Raw genomic sequence first — 19,081 nt, forward strand, 5'->3', positions numbered from 1 at the left:
TGCCTTCCATGATAAAACCCTTAGGCTGTTTCATGTAGACATTTTCTTTTAATTCACCATTCAGAAATGTCGTCTTAACATCCATTTGATGTAACTCTAAATCAAAATGAACAACTAACGCCATTATGATTCTGAAGGAATCCTTACATGAGACTGGAGAAAATGTTTCATTGTAATCTATCCCTTCTCTTTGTGTAAATCCTTTTGCCACGAGTCATGCTTTATACTTTTCTATATTCCCTTTAGAGTCATACTTAATTTTGTAGACCCATTTATAGCCTACTATTTTGGCTCCTTTAGGAATTTCCTCTAAGTCCCAAACATCTTTGGAACTCATCATTTCATCTCGTCTTCCATTGCCTTCATCCACTTCGATGAATGAGAGCTTCTCATGGCTTCTTCATGTGAGGTGGGATCTTTTTCCATATGAACCATTTCTGTGTTATAAACTTTAAAGTCAGTAGAAATAGCTGGCTTTGTTGGTCTTGTAGACCTTCTAAGGGCCTTAGTTTCTGGCACGTTCTGTGCCTCAACTTCTGGCACTTCTTCTAAAATTTGCTGTTGCACATCCCTTTCATGCTCAACAACGGGTTCAGTCGGCTCCTGACGGACAGGTTCCGAGTCTACCCCCATAGTTGTCATGGGTGGAGTTGCAACTGGTAGTGAGAAAAATGGCTCCTGAATCATCGGATTAGGTGCATGCACCCTCTTCTCCTCAAGATCAATTTTCTGAGCTACCAAGCTCCCCTCATCATTTCGTCCTCAAAGAAGACTGCATGTCTCGTTTCTACAAACTTTGTATATCTGTCTGGGCAGTAGAAACGAAAACCTTTTGATCTGTCTGGATAGCTAATGAAGTGGCAACTTACTGTTTTGGGATCTAACTTTGCAATGTTTGTATTAAACATTTTGGCCTCAGCAGGACACCCCCACACCCTGAAGTGATGTAGGGAGGGCACCCTTCCTATCCATAGCTCGTACGGTGTTTTGGGCACCGACTTGCTTGGTACTCTATTGAGAATGTGAATGGCGGTTTTAAGCGCCTCCATCCATAATCCCAATGGTAAGTTGGAATAACTCATCATGCTACGCACCATATCCATAAGTGTACGATTGCGCCTTTCAGCTACCCCATTTTGCTGAGGTTCACCCGGCATTGAATACTGGGCAACTATGCCAGTCTCTTGTAAGAACTTTGCAAAAGGTCCAGGGACTTGGCCATATGGAGTGTGCCGACCATAGTACTCTCCCCCACGGTCGGACCTTACTATCTTTATTCTTTTATCATGCTGATTTTCAACTTCAGCTTTGTATATTTTAAATTTATCCAATGCTTCAAATCTTTCTTTAATTGGATAAATATAACCATAGCGAGAGTAATCATCTGTGAATGTTATGAATGAGTCGTATCCATCCACACTTTTCACCGAAAATGGTCCACAAATGTCAGTGTGGATGATTTCTAGTGTGCTTGTGCTATGGATTGCACCTTTTTTGATTTGTTTTATATACTTTCCTTTAATGCAATCTACACATTGTTCTAAGTCTGAGAATTCTAACTGTGGAAGAATTTCACTTTTGACTAATCTTTCTATTCTCCCATTCGAAATATGGCCCAAGCGACAGTGCCATAATTTCGATGAGTCGAATGTTCTCTTTCTTTTATTTTGTACTTTATTCGACAAGGAAACATGTTCATTCACATTGCATACAGAATGCACTTTTTCACGAAGCGATAACAAATAAAGCTCATCATGTAGTAAAGCATTACCAACATAAGCATTATTATACCAGATGGCACACTTGTCATGTCCAAACTAACACTCATAATTTTCTTTGTCCAAACATGAAACGCTAAATAAGTTTCTATTACATGAAGGTGTTGGGGAACGTAGCATAAATTCAAAATTTTCCTACGTGTCACCAAGATCTATCTATGGAGTCATCTAGCAACGAGGGAGGAGTGGATCTACATACCCTTGTAGATCGCGCGCGGAAGCGTTCAAGAGAACGGGGTTGATGGAGTCGTACTCGTCGTGATCCAAATCACCGATGATCCTAGCGCCGAACGGACAGCACCTCCGCGTTCAACACACGTACGGAGCAGCGACGTCTCCTCCTTCTTGATCCAGCAAGGGGGGAGGAGAGGTTGATGGAGATCCAGCAGCACGACGGCGTGGTGGTGGAAGTAGCGGGATTCCAACAGGGCTTCGCCAAGCGCTGCGGGAGGAGGAAGGTGTGTCATGGGAGGGAGAGGGAGGCGCCAGGGCTTAGGTTGGTGCTGCCCTCCATTCCCCCCACTATATATAGGGCCAAGGGAGAGGGGGGGGGCGCAGCCTTGGCCCTTCCTCCAAGGAAGGGTGCGGCCAAGGGAGGAGTCCCTCCTCCCCAAGGCACCTCGGAGGTGCCTTCCCCCTTTAGGACTCTTCCTTTCCCTCTTCTCTTGGCGCATGGGCCTCTTGGGGCTGGTGCCCTTGGCCCATATAGGCCAAGGCGCACCCCCTACAGCCCATGTGGGCCCCCGGGGCAGGTGGCCCCACCCGGTGGACCCCCGGGACCCTTTCGGTGATCCCGGTACAATACCGGTGACCCCGAAACTTGTCCCGATAGCTGAAATAGCACTTCCTATATATAATTCTTTACCTCCGGACCATTCTGGAACTCCTCGTGACATCCGGGATCTCATCCGGGACTCCGAAAAACTTTCGGGTTACCGCATACTAATATCTCTATAACCCTAGCGTCACCGAACCTTAAGTGTGTAGACCCTACGGGTTCGGGAGACATGCAGACATGACCGAGATGACTCTCCGGTCTATAACCAACAGCGGGATCTGGATACCCATGTTGGCTCCCACATGTTCCACGATGATCTCATCGGATGAACCACGATGTCAAGGACTTAATCAATCCCATATACAATTCCCTTTGTCTAGCGGTACGATACTTGCCCGAGATTCGATCGTCGGTATCCCGATACCTTGTTCAATCTCGTTACCGGCAAGTCTCTTTACTCGTTTCGTAACACATCATCCCGTGATCAACTCCTTGATCACATTGTGCACATTATGATGATGTCCTACCGAATGGGCCCAGAGATACCTCTCCGTTTACACGGAGTGACAAATCCCAGTCTCGATTCGTGCCAACCCAACAGACACTTTCGGAGATACCTGTAGTGTACCTTTATAGCCACCCAGTTACGTTGTGACGTTTGGCACACCCAAAGCACTCCTACGGTATCCGGGAGTTGCACAATCTCATGGTCTAAGGAAATGATACTTGACATTAGAAAAGCTTTAGCATACGAACTACATGATCTTGTGCTAGGCTTAGGATTGGGTCTTTGTCCATCACATCATTCTCCTAATGATGTGATCCCGTTATCAATGACATCCAATGTCCATGGTTAGGAAACCGTAACCATCTATTGATTAACGAGCTAGTCAACTAGAGGCTTACTAGGGACATGGTGTTGTCTATGTATCCACACATGTATCTGAGTTTCCTATCAATACAATTCTAGCATGGATAATAAACGATTATCATGAACAAGGAAATATAATAATAACTAATTTATTATGGCCTCTAGGGCATATTTCCAACAGTCTCCCACTTGCACTAGAGTCAATAATCCAGTTCACATCGATATGTGATTAACACTCAAGGTCACATCCCCATGTGACTAACACCCAAAGAGTTTACTAGAGTCAATAATCTAGTTCACATTACCATGTGATTAACACTCGATGAGTTCTGGGTTTGAACATGTTATGCTTGTGAGAGATGTTATAGTCAATGGGTCTGAATCTTTCAGATCCGTATGTACTTCGCAAATTTCTATGTCATCTTGTAGATGCAACTACTACGCTACATTTGGAGCTATTCCAAATAACTGTTCTACTATACGAATCCAGTCTACTACTCAGAATAATCTGGATTAGTGTCAAAGTTTGCATCGGCGTAACCCTTTACGACGAACTCTTTTACCGCCTCCATAATCGAGAAAATTCCTTAGTCCACTAGTTACTAAGGATAACTTTGACCGCTGTCCTGTGATCCATTCTTGGATCACTCTTGTACCCCTTGACTAACTCATGGCAAGGCACACTTCAGGTGTGGTACACAGCATAGCATACTGTAGAGAGCCTATGATAAAAGCATAGGGGACGACCTTCGTCCTTCCTCTTTCTTCTGTCGTGGTCGAGCTTTAAGTCTTAACTTCATACCTTACAACTCAGGCAAGAACTCCTTCTTTGACTGATCCATCTTGAACACCTTCAAGATTATGTCAAGGTATGTGCTCATTTGAAAGTACCATTAAGCGTTTTGATCTATCCTTATAGATCTTGATGCTCAATGTTCAAGTATCTTAATCCAGGCTTTCCATTGAAAAACACTTTCCAAATAACCCTATATGCTTTCCAGAAATTCTACGTCATTTCTGATCAACAATATGTCAACAACATATATTCATCAGAAATTCTATAGTGCTCCCACTCACTTCTTTGGAAATACAAGTTTCTCATAAACTTTGTATACACCCAAAATCTTTGATCATCTCATCAAAGCATACATTCCAACTCCGAGATGCTTACTCCAGTCCCTAGAAGGATTGCTGGAGCTTTGCATACTTATTAGCATCTTTCAGGATTGACAAAACCTTCCGGTTTGTATCACATACAACCTTTCCTCAAAAAAACGTCGAGGAAACAATGTTTTGACATCCTATCTGCAAGATTTCATAAATAATGCAGTAATCGCCAATATAATTCCAACAGACTCTTAGCATCGCTACGAGTGAGAAAGTCCCATCGTAGTCAACTCCTTGAACTTGTCGGAAAACATCTTAACGACAAGTCAAGCTTTCTTAATGGTGATACCTACCATCATTGTCCATCTTCCTTCTAAAATCCATATGTACCTAACAGCCTTACGACCATCAAGTAGTTCTTCCAAAGTCTACACTTTGTTTTCATACATGGATCCTTTCTCGGATTTTATGGCCTTGAGCCATTTATCGGAATCCGGGCCCACCATCGCTTCTCCATAGCTCGTAGGTTCATTGTTGTCTAGCAACATGACTTCCAAGACAGGATTACGTACCACTCTGAAGTAGTACGCATCCTTGTCATCCCACGAGGTTTGGTAGTGACTTGATCTGAAGTTTCATGATCACTATCATAAGCTTCCACTTCAATTGGTGTAGGTGCCACAGGAACAACTTCCTGTGCCCTGCCACACACTAGTTGAAGAGACGGTTCAATAACCTCATCAAGTCTCCACCATCCTCCCACTCAATTCTTTCGAGAGAAACTTTTCCTCAAGAAAGGACCCGATTCTAGAAACAATCCCTTATTGCTTTCGAATCTGAGACAGGAGGTATACCCAACTGTTTTGGGTGTCCTATGAAGATGCATTTATCCGCTTTGGGCTCGAGCTTATCAGCCTGAAACTTTTTTCACATAAGCGTCGCAGCCCCAAACTTTTAAGAAATGACAGCTTAGGTTTCTCTAAACCATAGTTCATATGGTGTCATCTCATCGGAATTACGTGGTGCCCTATTTAAAGTGAATGTAGTTGTCTTTAATGCCTAACCCATAAAATATCGTGGTAATTCGATAAGAGACATCATGGTATGCATCATATCCAATAGGGTGCAGTTATGATGTTCGGACACACCATCACACTATGGTGTTCCAGGCTGTATTAGTTGTGAAACAATTTCCACAATGTCTTAATTCTGTGCCAAACTCGTAATTCAGATATTCATCTCTATGATCATATCATAGATATTTTATCCTCTTGTCGCGACGATCTTTCAACTTCACCCTGAAATTACTTGAACCTTTCAATAATTCAGACTCGTGATTCATCAAGTAAATATACTCAACATCTACTCAAATCATCTGTGAAGTAAGAACATAACGATATCCACTACATGCCTCAGCACTCATTGGATTGCACACATCAAAATTTATTACTTCCAACAAGTTTCTTTCTAGTTCCATTTTACTGAAAACGAGGCTTTCAGTCATCTTGCCCATGTGGTATGATTTGCATGTCTCAAGTGATTCAAAATCAAGTGAGTCCAAATGGTCCATTTGCATGGAGTTTCTTCATGCATATACACCAATAGACATGGTCCGCATGTCTCAAACCTTTCAAAGATGAGTGAGTCCAAAGATCCATCAACATGGAGCTTCTTCATGCGTTTTATACCGATATGACTTACGTGGCAGTGCCACAAGTAGGTGGTACTATCATTACTATCTTTTGGCATGAACATGTGTATCACTACGATCGAGATTCAATAAACCATTCATTTTAGGTGTAAGACCATTGAAGGTATTATTCAAATAAACAGAGTAACCATTATTCTCCTTAAATGAATAACCGTATCGCGATAGACATAATCCAATTATGTCTATGCTCAACGCAAACACCAAATAACAATTATTTAGGTTTTAATACCAATCTCGATGGTAGAGGGAGCGTACGATGCTTGATCACATCAACCTTGGAAACACTTCCAACACATATCGTCATCTCACCTTTAGCTAGTCTCCGTTTATTCCATAGCCTTTTATTTCGAGTTACCAACACTTAGCAACCGAACCGGTATCTAATACCCTGGTGCTACTAGGAGTACTAGTAAAGTACACATTAATATAATGTATATCCAATATACTTCTGTCGACAGCCTTCTCATCTACCAAGTATCTAGGGTAATTCTGCTCCAGTGGCTGTTCCCCTTATTACAGAAGCACTTAGTCTCGGGTTTGGGTTCAACCTTGGGTTTCTTCACTAGAGTAGCAGCTGAATTGCCGTTTTATGAAGTATCCCTTCGTGCCCTTGCCCTTCTTGAAACTAGTGGTTTCACCAACCATCAACAATTGATGCTCCTTCTTGATTTCTACTTTTGTGGTGTCAAACATCGCGAATATCTCAAGGATCATCATATATGTCCCTGATATATTATAGTTCATCACGAAGCTCTAGCAGCTTGGTGGTAATGACTTCGGAGAAACATCACTTTCTCATCTGGAAGATCAACTCCCACTCGATTCAAATGATTGTTGTACTCAGACAATCTGAGCACAAGCTCAACAATTGAGCTTTTCTCCCTTAGTTTGCAGGCTAAGAAAATCGTCGGAGGTCTTATACCTCTTGACGTGGGCATGAGCCTGAAATCCCAATTTCAGTCCTTGGAACATCTCATATGTTCTGCGATGTTTCAAAAACGTCTTTGGTGCCTCAATTCTAAACCATTTAGCATTACGCACTGAACTATCATGTAGTCATCAAAATGTGTATGTCAGATGTTCGCAACATCCACAGACGATGTTCGAGGTTCAGCACACTGAGCGGTGCATTAAGGACATAAGCCTTCTATGAAGCAATGAGGACAATCCTCAGTTTACGGACCTAGTCCGCATAATTGCTACTATCAACTTTCAACTAAATTTTCTCTAGGAACATATCTAAGCAGTAGAACTAAAGTGCGAGCTTCGACATAATTTGCGAAGACCTTTTGACTATGTTCAGGATAATTAAGTTCATCTTATGAACTCCCACTCAGATAGACATCCCTCTAGTCATCTAAGTGATTACATGATCCGAGTCAACTAGGCCGTGTCCGATCATCACGTGAGACGGACTAGTCATCATCGGTGAACATCTTCATGTTGATCGTATCTACCATACGACTCATGCTCGACCTTTCGGTCTCTTGTGTTCCGAGGGCATGTCTGTACATGCTAGGCTCGTCAAGTCAACCTAAGTGTTTCGCGTGTGTAAATCTGTCTTACACCCGTTGTATGTGAACGTTAGAATCTATCACACCCGATCATCACGTGGTGCTTCGAAACAACGAACTGTCGCAACGGTGCACAGTTAGGGGGAACACTTTCTTGAAATTATTATGAGGGATCATCTTATTTACTACCGTCGTTCTAAGTAAACAAGATGCAAAAACATGATAAACATCACATGCAATCAAATAGTGACATGATATGGCCAATATCATATAGCTCCTTTGATCTCCATCTTGGGGCTCCATGATCATCTTGTCACCGGCATGACACCATGATCTCCATCATCGTGTCTCCATGAAGTTGTCTCGCCAACTTATTACTTCTACTACTATGGATATCGGTTAGCAATAAAGTAAAGTAATTACATGGCGTTGTTCAATGACACGCAGGTCATACAATAAATAAAGACAACTCCTATGGCTCCTGCTGGTTGTCATACTCATCGACATGCAAGTCGTGATTCCTATTACAAGAACATGATCAATCTCATACATCACATATATCATTCATCACATCCTTTTAGCCATATCACATCACATAGCATACCCTGCAAAAACAAGTTAGACGTCCTCTAATTGTTGTTTGCATGTTTTACGTGGCTGCTATGGGTTTCTAGCAAGAACGTTTCTTACCTACGCAAAAACCACAACGTGATATGCCAATTGCTATTTACCCTTCATAAGGACCCTTTTCATCGAATCCGATCCGACTAAAGTGGGAGAGACAGACACCCGCCAGCCACCTTATGCAACTAGTGCATGTCAGTCGGTGGAACCGGTCTCACGTAAGCGTACGTGAAAGGTTGGTCCGGACCGCTTCATCCCACGATGCCGCCGAATCAAGATAAGACTAGTAACGGCAAGTAAATTGACAAAATCAACGCCCACAACTACTTTGTGTTCTACTCATGCATAGAAACTACGCATAGACCTAGCTCATGATGCCACTGTTGGGGAATGTAGCATAAATTCAAAATTTTCCTACGTGTCACCAAGATCTATCTATGGAGTCATCTAGCAACGAGGGAGGAGTGGATCTACATACCCTTGTAGATCGCGTGCGGAAGCGTTCAAGAGAACGGGGTTGATGGAGTCGTACTCGTCGTGATCCAAATCACCGATGATCCTAGCGCCGAACGGACGGCACCTCCGCGTTCAACACACGTACGGAGCAGCGACGTCTCCTCCTTCTTGATCCAGCAAGGGGGGAGGAGAGGTTGATGGAGATCCAGCAGCACGACGACGTGGTGGTGGAAGTAGCGGGATTCCAACAGGGCTTCGCCAAGCGCTGCGGGAGGAGGAAGGTGTGTCATGGGAGGGAGAGGGAGGCGCCAGGGCTTAGGTTGGTGCTGCCCTCCATTCCCCCCACTATATATAGGGCCAAGGGAGAGGGGGGGGGCGCAGCCTTGGCCCTTCCTCCAAGGAAGGGTGCGTCCAAGGGAGGAGTCCCTCCTCCCCAAGGCACCTCGGAGGTGCCTTCCCCCTTTAGGACTCTTCCTTTCCCTCTTCTCTTGGCGCATGGGCCTCTTGGGGCTGGTTCCCTTGGCCCATATAGGCCAAGGCGCACCCCCTACAGCCCATGTGCCCCCCGGGGCAGGTGGCCCCACCCGGTGGACCCCCGGGACCCTTCCGGTTGTCCCGGTACAATACCGATGACCCCGAAACTTGTCCCGATAGCCGAAATAGCACTTCCTATATATAATTCTTTACCTCCGGACCATTCCGGAACTCCTCGTGACGTCCGGGATCTCATCCGGGACTCCGAACAACTTTCGGGTTACCGCATACTAATATCTCTATAACCCTAGCGTCACCGAACCTTAAGTGTGTAGACCCTACGGGTTCGGGAGACATGCAGACATGACCGAGATGACTCTTCGGTCAATAACCAACAGCGGGATCTGGATACCCATGTTGGCTCCCACATGTTCCACGATGATCTCATCGGATGAACCACGATGTCAAGGACTTAATCAATCCCGTATACAATTCCCTTTATCTAGCGGTACGATACTTGCCCGAGATTCGATCGTCGGTATCCCGATACCTTGTTCAATCTCGTTACCTGCAAGTCTATTTACTCGTTTCGTAACACATCATCCCGTGATCAACTCCTTGATCACATTGTGCACATTATGATGATGTCCTACCGAGTGGGCCCAGAGATACCTCTCCGTTTACACGGAGTGAAAAATCCCAGTCTCGATTCGTGCCAACCCAACAAACACTTTCGGAGATACCTGTAGTGTACCTTTATAGCCACCCAGTTACGTTGTGACGTTTGGCACACCCAAAGCAGTCCTACGGTATCCGGGAGTTGCACAATCTCATGGTCTAAGGAAATGATACTTGACATTAGAAAAGCTTTAGCATACGAACTACATGATCTTGTGCTAGGCTTAGGATTGGGTCTTTGTCCATCACATTATTCTCCTAATGATGTGATCCCGTTATCAATGACATCCAATGTCCATGGTTAGGAAACCGTAACCATCTATTGATTAACGAGCTAGTCAACTAGAGGCTTACTAGGGACATGGTGTTGTCTATGTATCCACACATGTATCTGAGTTTCCTATCAATACAATTCTAGCATGGATAATAAACGATTATCATGAACAAGGAAATATAATAATAACTAATTTATTATGGCCTCTAGGGCATATTTCCAACAGTCTCCCACTTGCACTAGAGTCAATAATCCAGTTCACATCGATATGTGATTAACACTCAAGGTCACATCCCCATGTGACTAACACCCAAAGAGTTTACTAGAGTCAATAATCTAGTTCACATTACCATGTGATTAACACTCGATGAGTTCTGGGTTTGAACATGTTATGCTTGTGAGAGATGTTATAGTCAATGGGTCTGAATCTTTCAGATCCGTATGTACTTCGCAAATTTCTATGTCATCTTGTAGATGCAACTACTACGCTACATTTGGAGCTATTCCAAATAACTGTTCTACTATACGAATCCAGTCTACTACATGATCTTGTGCTAGGCTTAGGATTGGGTCTTTGTCCATCACATCATTCTCCTAATGATGTGATCCCGTTATCAATGACATCCAATGTCCATGGTTAGGAAACCGTAACCATCTATTGATTGACGAGCTAGTCAACTAGAGGCTTACTAGGGACATGGTGTTGTCTATGTATCCACACATGTATCTGAGTTTCCTATCAATACAATTCTAGCATGGATAATTAACGATTATCATGAACAAGGAAATATAATAATAACTAATTTATTATTGCCTCTAGGGCATATTTCCAACAGAAGGAACATAAAGAACATCTCTAAGTAGAAGATTGAATCCATCAGCTAACTCCAAGGAGATGTCGCCGATAGCTTCAACTTCCGCTTTTATTCCATTGGCTACTTCAATGCCTCCTTCTCTTCTTAGCGTAGTCTGGGTCGAATGGAATCCCTGTAAACAATTTGCAACATGAACAGTTGCCCCTGAGTCAATCCACCAAGTAGATTTCGAAAAATGTGTGTACAAGGATTCATTAACTAAGGAAACAATGTTGTTACCTTGCTTTGCCATTAAGGACTTCAGCCAAACAAGGCAGTCTTTCTTGTAATGCCCGGTCTGCTTACAGTGGAGACATTGGTCTTTGTCCACTGGGAAAGACTGTTGCTGACGCTGATGCTGATAGGGAGCTTTTCCTTGTGGCTTTGAAGGAGAACTTTTTTTTTTGATTGTAGTTCTTTTTCTTATGATCCTTCACATAGTTGAGTGTTCCACCATGTGAAGCTTTTAGTCTGTCCTCTTCTTGGACACACATAGCAATTGTCTTTTCTATGTCCCATGTTCCAGGTGACATATTATAGTTCACAACAAAAGTTTCAAACTCCTTTGGCAGTGAAGCCATGACCAGATGGACTAGGAGCTTTGGTTTGATCTCCAGATCCTCATCCATGGGCTTTAACTTTGCTTCCATATTGCTCATCCTCAGGATGTGCTCTCTTATTCCACCACCTGTGTATTGTTCTGTCACAAGTTGTTTTAACACCTGGGTGGCATATATCTTTGAAGAGCCAGTGAACTGGCTCTTTATTTTTTTCAGCAACTCCCCTGCGGAAGTGCACTCTGCAATGGAGCCCACAATGGTGCTCTCAATTGTATTTTTATAAAGGCCATGCATTTTTTATTTGCATTGACCCACTTTTGGTTGTCTATGATGTAGGAAATCTCCAAAGGAGCATAATCCCCCCCCCCTCTTTTTAGCCCATGCTGCATCATCCTCAGTAGACTCTCTTACTGGCTCTGTAGGTCTGACCGGCTGTGGTTCATCCAGAACCCAGTCCAGATCAGCACAAACAAACGCCAGTTCAACTTTCTTCCTCAACTCAGTGTGGTTGTCACCTCTGAGTGTCGGAACTTCTTTTAGGCAACTCATCAAGTGAAAGCCTCCTGAAATCACAATTTAAGTGACATCAATATAACAATCATATGCATTAATCTAACGTTGGTCAAATTAAACATATAATTGTCTATGCAATTAAATCTATATTACCGTTGGGCAAAATATTAGAAATAAATGCACCTTTAAATTACAATAATAAAACATGATCATGTCATTAAACAACATTGGTCATAAAAAATAACATAATCATATTCATTTTAATAATCACTTTAACATGCTCTTAAAAAAACTTAATACTATATAAACTTTTATTTTCTGTGTAAAAGAGCATTAATTATTTATGCAGCGGAAAAATATTCATGAACTTTTAATTCTTTACAGAATCTTTTCCTTTAAAAATTCATGAACTTTATTATTTTTTTTATAAAAATTCATGAACATTTCTTTTTCTAAAAGTTTTCTATTTTCATTTTCAGAAACTTTTTCTGTTTACTTTTCTATTTTCTAAACAAAATTTTCGTTGGAAAAAATTGTAGAGAAAAAACTATTGTAAATCTACCCAAAATATGGACAAAAGCACTGGAAATTTATATACAGAAAACAGCAACTGAGCCCCTGCGTCGGCCTGGCGCGCGAGGCCTGCAGCGAAGGAAAGCGGCCCACGGCCTGCTCTCTGAGCCGCTCGCAGCCTGTTCAGCGCGCCAGCCTACCAGAGCCCAGCCGCGCGAGACCACTTTCGGCCCAGTGGCCCATCCCAGCGCTAGGTTTTCAATCCAGACCGTTGAACGCGATCGGACGATCGCCTGTGCTCCTCGGTCGAACAAAATCACCGGCAGCTGGCCCGACCGAGACCTAGCGCCACTCTTTCTCTCCTCTTCACCTCGCACACGCCGCTCGCCTCTGTCCCGCACGGGACTTTACCGGCAACGGCGTCGAGCGCCACCGCGCGAGAGCACCGGCCGCCGGCGACAGCGTCTACCACCGCGCTGCGCGTGCCTCTCCCTTCCCTTTCCTTCTCTTTGCGTGAGCCTCCCGTGGCAGAAAGAGAGAGAGGAGCCCGTCTCCGATCTGTCTCCTCGCCTGGTCTGTGATGCAGCGGGTCGGGGCTCCGCCAGCCGCCAGCGACGACAACGCGCCACCGCGCCGCGCGAGCACTCTTTTCCCCTTCCCCTTCTTTTCTTTTTACTGTCTCCATCCACCACCTCTCCACAGAGAGAAAGAGAGGCAACTGCCGCACGACGGCGACCTAGATGGACGGAGCAGCTGCGCCCCTGCCGACCCCTTCGCCGGTCGCGCGTTCCCCTTGCGGTGAGCGCGCCGTCGTCGAATGGATCGGTGGTGGTGATCTTTGCCCCTGAAAAGGGGTGGTGTTCTTCTTCTCGATGCCTCGGCTTGCCGATGCGCATCGAGATCTAGAGGAACGGCGCGGCCTTGCGGCGGCGCTACTTTTTCCGTTTCCTTGAAGGATTCGTTCTTTGCCCTGTCTAGGCTTCTTGGGGGGAGGGGATCTCTATTTCTTTCTTTGTTTTATCTTTTTACCCAAAAACATCTAACCAAGATGGCCTGATACCATTGATAGATCCTATGGATCGTGGTAGGCTAGATCTTTCCGGTAACCTACCTTCCTTGGGTGCGGATGAGCTCGATCCAGAGCCGGCCATGGTGATGTAGGGGCCGGTGATCGCAGAGGGATCGAGATGGAGAGGTGGCAGTGGTGCTTCCCATGAGCACTGCGATTGCCCTAGATCGGAAGGGGATATTGGTGGGGAGTGTGGCGGCGCAGTGAACCTCGTACCGTGCGCCCCGGCCCCCACCTCTTTATATATCGCAGGTCACAGGGGCCCATCAACCATAGAACGGTTGGGCGCCCCCGATCAGGGCGCGAATAGATCAGGGCCCGATGGGCCGTTGAGCCCACTCGGTGGAGAGATCAACCTAACAAGGGTCTCTTTGCAAAATGTTGTGTGCCGACCGGGTCGGTATCAGGCGTCCACTTGTCGCTTTGTGATTGGTCAGGACCAAATTTGCACATTTAATGCAAGTTTTGGGACTGGATAGGGTCAAAATGCAAGTTTTAGGACCAAACTATCACATTCTGCATAAGTTGTAGGACTCCCCGTGCTTTTAACTCCATAGATAACTCCGAGTCCCCTCGCCGTCCCACGGGAGGGGAGCACTGTCAATTTTCTGTCAGCGGCATGTCACCGGTCCACCGCCAATGGCTCGTCAATGTGGAGTACTCTGTACTGTGCGTGCTGCATTTATCTGTGTGATGTGACTGATCTCGTGTCTTTTGTAGCTTCCTAGTCCGATTGTGTTTAGGATGCTAAAGGCATAAAGATCAAACTATGTGAGAGGCTCTGGTTTTGTACAGGGATCCATCCAGAACCCGATGGCGGCAGTCAAACACGCGTGCCCGTGAGGCATGCTTCCTTGTCCAGCTAGATTTTGTACGGTACGTCAGAGTTAGTTGCGGTAGGAGCGTAGGGATTCCTTGTCCGGCCAGATTTTGTACAGCGAGTCACTGCCCCACTGTCAGGGCGTCAGACCCTTCAGTAGCGAAAATCCTAGACACACGGACAATCACGGACGGATTAGGGGAATATTCTCACTAATTAACCTCCGCCCCCTGATTTTCAAGGAGGTGGGCCCGTTTCACCCTTAATCTCCAATTAAACCATGCCAGCTAATCAGAGTCCGTTGATTCCGTAGTCATCGGCCCGTGCGTGTAGCATTGCCGCTTCAGTAGTTCCGGTTCCTCCGCGATGTCTTTGACTTGTTTGCTTTTCTGGCCACAAAAATTTGACCTGCTTCTTACAACTCGAAGACACCCTAACACGATAGTGTTGCTATACGATGCTTTCTTTCTCATAATTTCAAAAGAGGCTAATTAGTGTTGGGACTTGAGGCAGACCAAAATGTCAAGAACGCCAGTGGGTGCTGCCTCCAGCTTTGCCGAGCAAACGAGTACACCGGAGAGAGAGAGAGAGAGATCCATCAAAGCAATGGACTCCCTGCTGCCACGAGAGCTGATCAGCTCGATCGGTTCTGTCGCGTGTCCGTGGGCGCCGGCGAGTCCAGAGCGCCGACCCGGGGGGGACAAGGGGTTGTGCGCGTCCGGCCCACGGCAGCCGCGTCCCTTTCCGGTTTCCCCAACTGAATACCTAGCCCACGGCAGCATAAACAGCGGCGTGACACAGCCTCCGATCGACGGGAAAACATGGGCCACTTTGTTGCAACTGCCGACCAGGCCGCAGCAAGGGAAAGTTTCACTCATGCATCACCCCTTTGCTACGTAATTCTACTGGTTTAGGCAAAGGCATCCCCACGCTTTTGGTATAGGCAGGGGAAAGAGTGGCCTCTCTTATCATGCTCGTAGCCTCAAATATCTCGAATGAGCGCAAGAGCGAGATTTTTCAACAACAAATCAAAACCCTCCTGTCACCATCTCGCGCATCTGAGGCGAGGCTACTAATTAAGTCACGACAAGAGTTGTAATTTTTGTTCCTCCACAACTAAATTTAGTTCATCCACGACTAAATCTAATCTGGGCTCCGCTTCAGTGCATCCTTTCTTCCAAAGTTAGTTGTCTTTTTGATCCATACAACAAAATTAGGTGCACATATGCCACTAACCCATACCAAGCTACACTACAGGGTTTTTATGGAAGTGTGAGATCTTGGACAAGGGTCAATACAAGTGCACTCTTTTTACATTGAGAAGTGTGAGCCCACTTGGCCCTTCACCAACATTGCAAAGAAATAACTTTGGTAACTATGGATAGAGAAAGGTACTCTGGTGCGGTCTTCGACGGCCAAGTAGAGGCGAATTGTTCGGAAACGTAACATGCAATTTTAAAAAAAATTCTACGCTCACGTAATATCTATCTAGGAGATGCATAGCAAAGAGAGGGAGAGAGTGTGTCCACGTACCCTCGTAGACCGAAAGCGGAAGCGTTTGACAACGCGGTTGATGTAGTCGAACTTCTTCTCGTTCCAACCGATCAAGCATCGAACGTACGACACCTCCGAGTTCTGCACACGTTCAGCTCGATGACGTCCCTCAAACTCTTGATCCAGCAAAGTGTCAAGGGAGAGTTCCGTCAGCACGATGGCGTGGTGACGGTGATGGTGAAGTGATCCGTGCAGGGCTTCACCTAAGCACTACGAAGATATGAACGGGGACGTAAACTGTGGAGGGGGGCGCCGCACACGGTTAACAATTGTTTGTGTGTGTTCTAGGCGCCCCCTCCCCACGTATATATAGGTGGGAGGGGGCGGGGAGCAGCAAGGGGGCGCCCCAAGTAGGAGGAATCCTACTTGGGGGCCTCCTCCAATTCGGCCTCCCCCTTTCCTTGTATATGGAAGGGGGAAGGAAAGAGGGGAGAGGGGGGAGGAAGGGGGAATCCTATTCCCTCTCTTTCCTTTCCTCCTTCCCTTTCCCTACTCCACTTAGGCCGACCCATATGGGGGGGGGGGGGGCGCACCAGCCCCTTGTGGCTGGTGTGTTTCCCCTCTTGGTCCATAAGGCCCATATCTTTTGTCGGGGGCGCCCGGAACCCCTTCCGGTGGCCCGATATATACCTGGTACCTCCCGGAACACTTCCGGTGTCCGAATATCATTGTCCTATACATCAATCTTTACCTCTCGACCATTTCGAGACTCCTCGTCATGTCCGTGATCTCATCCAGGACTCCGAACAACATTCGGTCAAGAAATCACATAACTCATATAATGCAAAATCATCATCGAACGTTAAGCGTGCGGACCCTACGGGTACGAGAACTATGTAGACATGACCGAGACACTTCTCCGGTCAATAACCAATAGCTGAACCTGGATGCTCATGTTGGCTCCTACATATTCTACGAAGATCTTTATCGGTCGAACCGTTATGACAACATATGTTATTCCCTTTGTCCATCGGTATGTTACTTGCCCGAGATTCAATCGTCGGTATCTTCATACCTAGTTCAATCTCGTTACCAGCAAGTCTCTTTACTCGTTTCGTAATACATCATCCTGCAACTAACTCATTAGTCACTTTTCTTGTAAGGCTTCTCATGATGTGTACTACCGAGAGGGTCCAGAGATACCTCTGCGATACTCGGAGTGACAAATCCTAATCTCGATCTATGCCAACCCAACAAACACCTTCGGAGATACCTGTAGAGCATCTTTAAAATCACTCAGTTACGCTGTGACGTTTGATAGCACACAAGGTATTCCTACGTTATCTGGGAGTTGCATAATCTCATAGTCAAAGGAATATGTATATGACATGAAGAAAGCAATAGCAATAAAATTGAACGATCAATATGCTATGCTAACGTATGGGTCATATCCATCACATCATTCTCCTAACGATGTGATCCCATTCATCAAATGACAACACATGTCTATGGTTAGGAAACTTAACCATCTTTGATTAACGAGCTAGTCTAGTAGAGGCTTACTAGGGACACGGTGTTTTGTCTGTGTATCCACACATGTATCAAGTTTCCGGTTAATACAATTCTAGCATGAATAATAAAAATTTATCATGATATAAGGAAATATAAATAGCAACTTTATTATTGCATCTAGGGCATATTTCCTTCAGTCTCCCACTTGCACTAGAGTCAATAATCTAGTTCACATCGTCATGTGATTTAACACCAATAGTTCACATATTTATGTGATTATTACCCATAGTTCACATTGCCATGTGAATAACACCCAAAGGGTTTACTAGAGTCAATAATCTAGTTCACATCGCTATGTGATTAACACTCAAAGAGTACTAAGGTGTGACCATGTTTTGCTTGTGAGAGAAGTTTAGTCAAAGGGTCTGCCACATTCAGAGCCGTATGTATTTTGCAAATTTTCTATGTCTACAATGCTCTGCATGGAGCTACTCTAGCTAATTGCTCCCACTTTCAATATGTATCCAAATTGAGACTCAGAGTCATCCGAATCGGTGTAAAATCTTGTAACTCTTTACGACAAACTCTTTTATCACCTCCATAATCGAGAAATATTTCCTCAGTCCTCTTAGGTAACTAAGGACAACTTTGACCGTTGTCCAGTGATCCACTCCTAGATCACTATCATACCCCCTTGACAAACTCATGGCAAGGTACACAATAGGTCTGATACACATCATATCATACTTTATAGAACCTATGGCTGAGGCATAGGGAATGACTTTCATTCTCTTTATATTTTCTGCCGTGGTTGGGTTTTGAGTGTTACTCAACTTCACACCTTGTAACACATGCAAGAACCCTTTCTTTGACTGATCCATTTTGAACTTCTTCAAAACCTTATCAAGCTATGTGCTTTGTGAAAGTCCTATCAAGCGTCTTGATCTATCTCTATAGATCTTGATGCCTAATATATAAGCAGCTTCACCGAGGTCTTTCACTGAATTTTTTTATTCAATTATCCTTTTATGCTATCCAAAATTTTTACATCATTTCCAATCAAGAATATGTCATCCTCATATAATATCAGGAATGCTATCGAGCTCCCACTCACTTTCTTGTAAATACAGACTTCTCCGAAAGTCTGTATAAAACCATATGCTTTTATTACCTCATCAAAGCATATATTCCAACTCTGAGATGCTTGCACCAGTCCATAGATGGATTGCTGGAGCTTGCACACTTTGTTAGCACCTTTAGGATTGACAAAACATTCTGGTTGCATCATATACAACTCTTCTTTAATAAATCTTTTAAGGAATGCAATTTTGACATCCATTTGCCAAATTTCATAAAATGCGGCAATTGCTAACATGATTCAGACAAACTTTAAACATCGATATGAGTGAGAAAATCTCATCGTAATCAACACCTTGAACTTGTCAAAAACCATTTTTGACAAGTCGGGCTTTGTAGATAGT

The 19,081-nt window shown here is 44.6% G+C and overlaps 1 pseudogene; it reads right to left on the reverse strand.

Annotated features, from left to right (window-relative positions):
- Positions 1 to 11,205: 11,205 nt before the first annotated feature.
- Positions 11,206 to 11,778, reverse strand: LOC147986178 (uncharacterized; annotated as a pseudogene).
- Positions 11,779 to 19,081: the final 7,303 nt, after the last annotated feature.

Source organism: Triticum urartu, chromosome 2A (genome assembly GCF_056163025.1).
Source record: "Triticum urartu cultivar PI428250 chromosome 2A, HENAU_Tu73, whole genome shotgun sequence".
Lineage (NCBI taxonomy): Eukaryota > Viridiplantae > Streptophyta > Magnoliopsida > Poales > Poaceae > Triticum > Triticum urartu.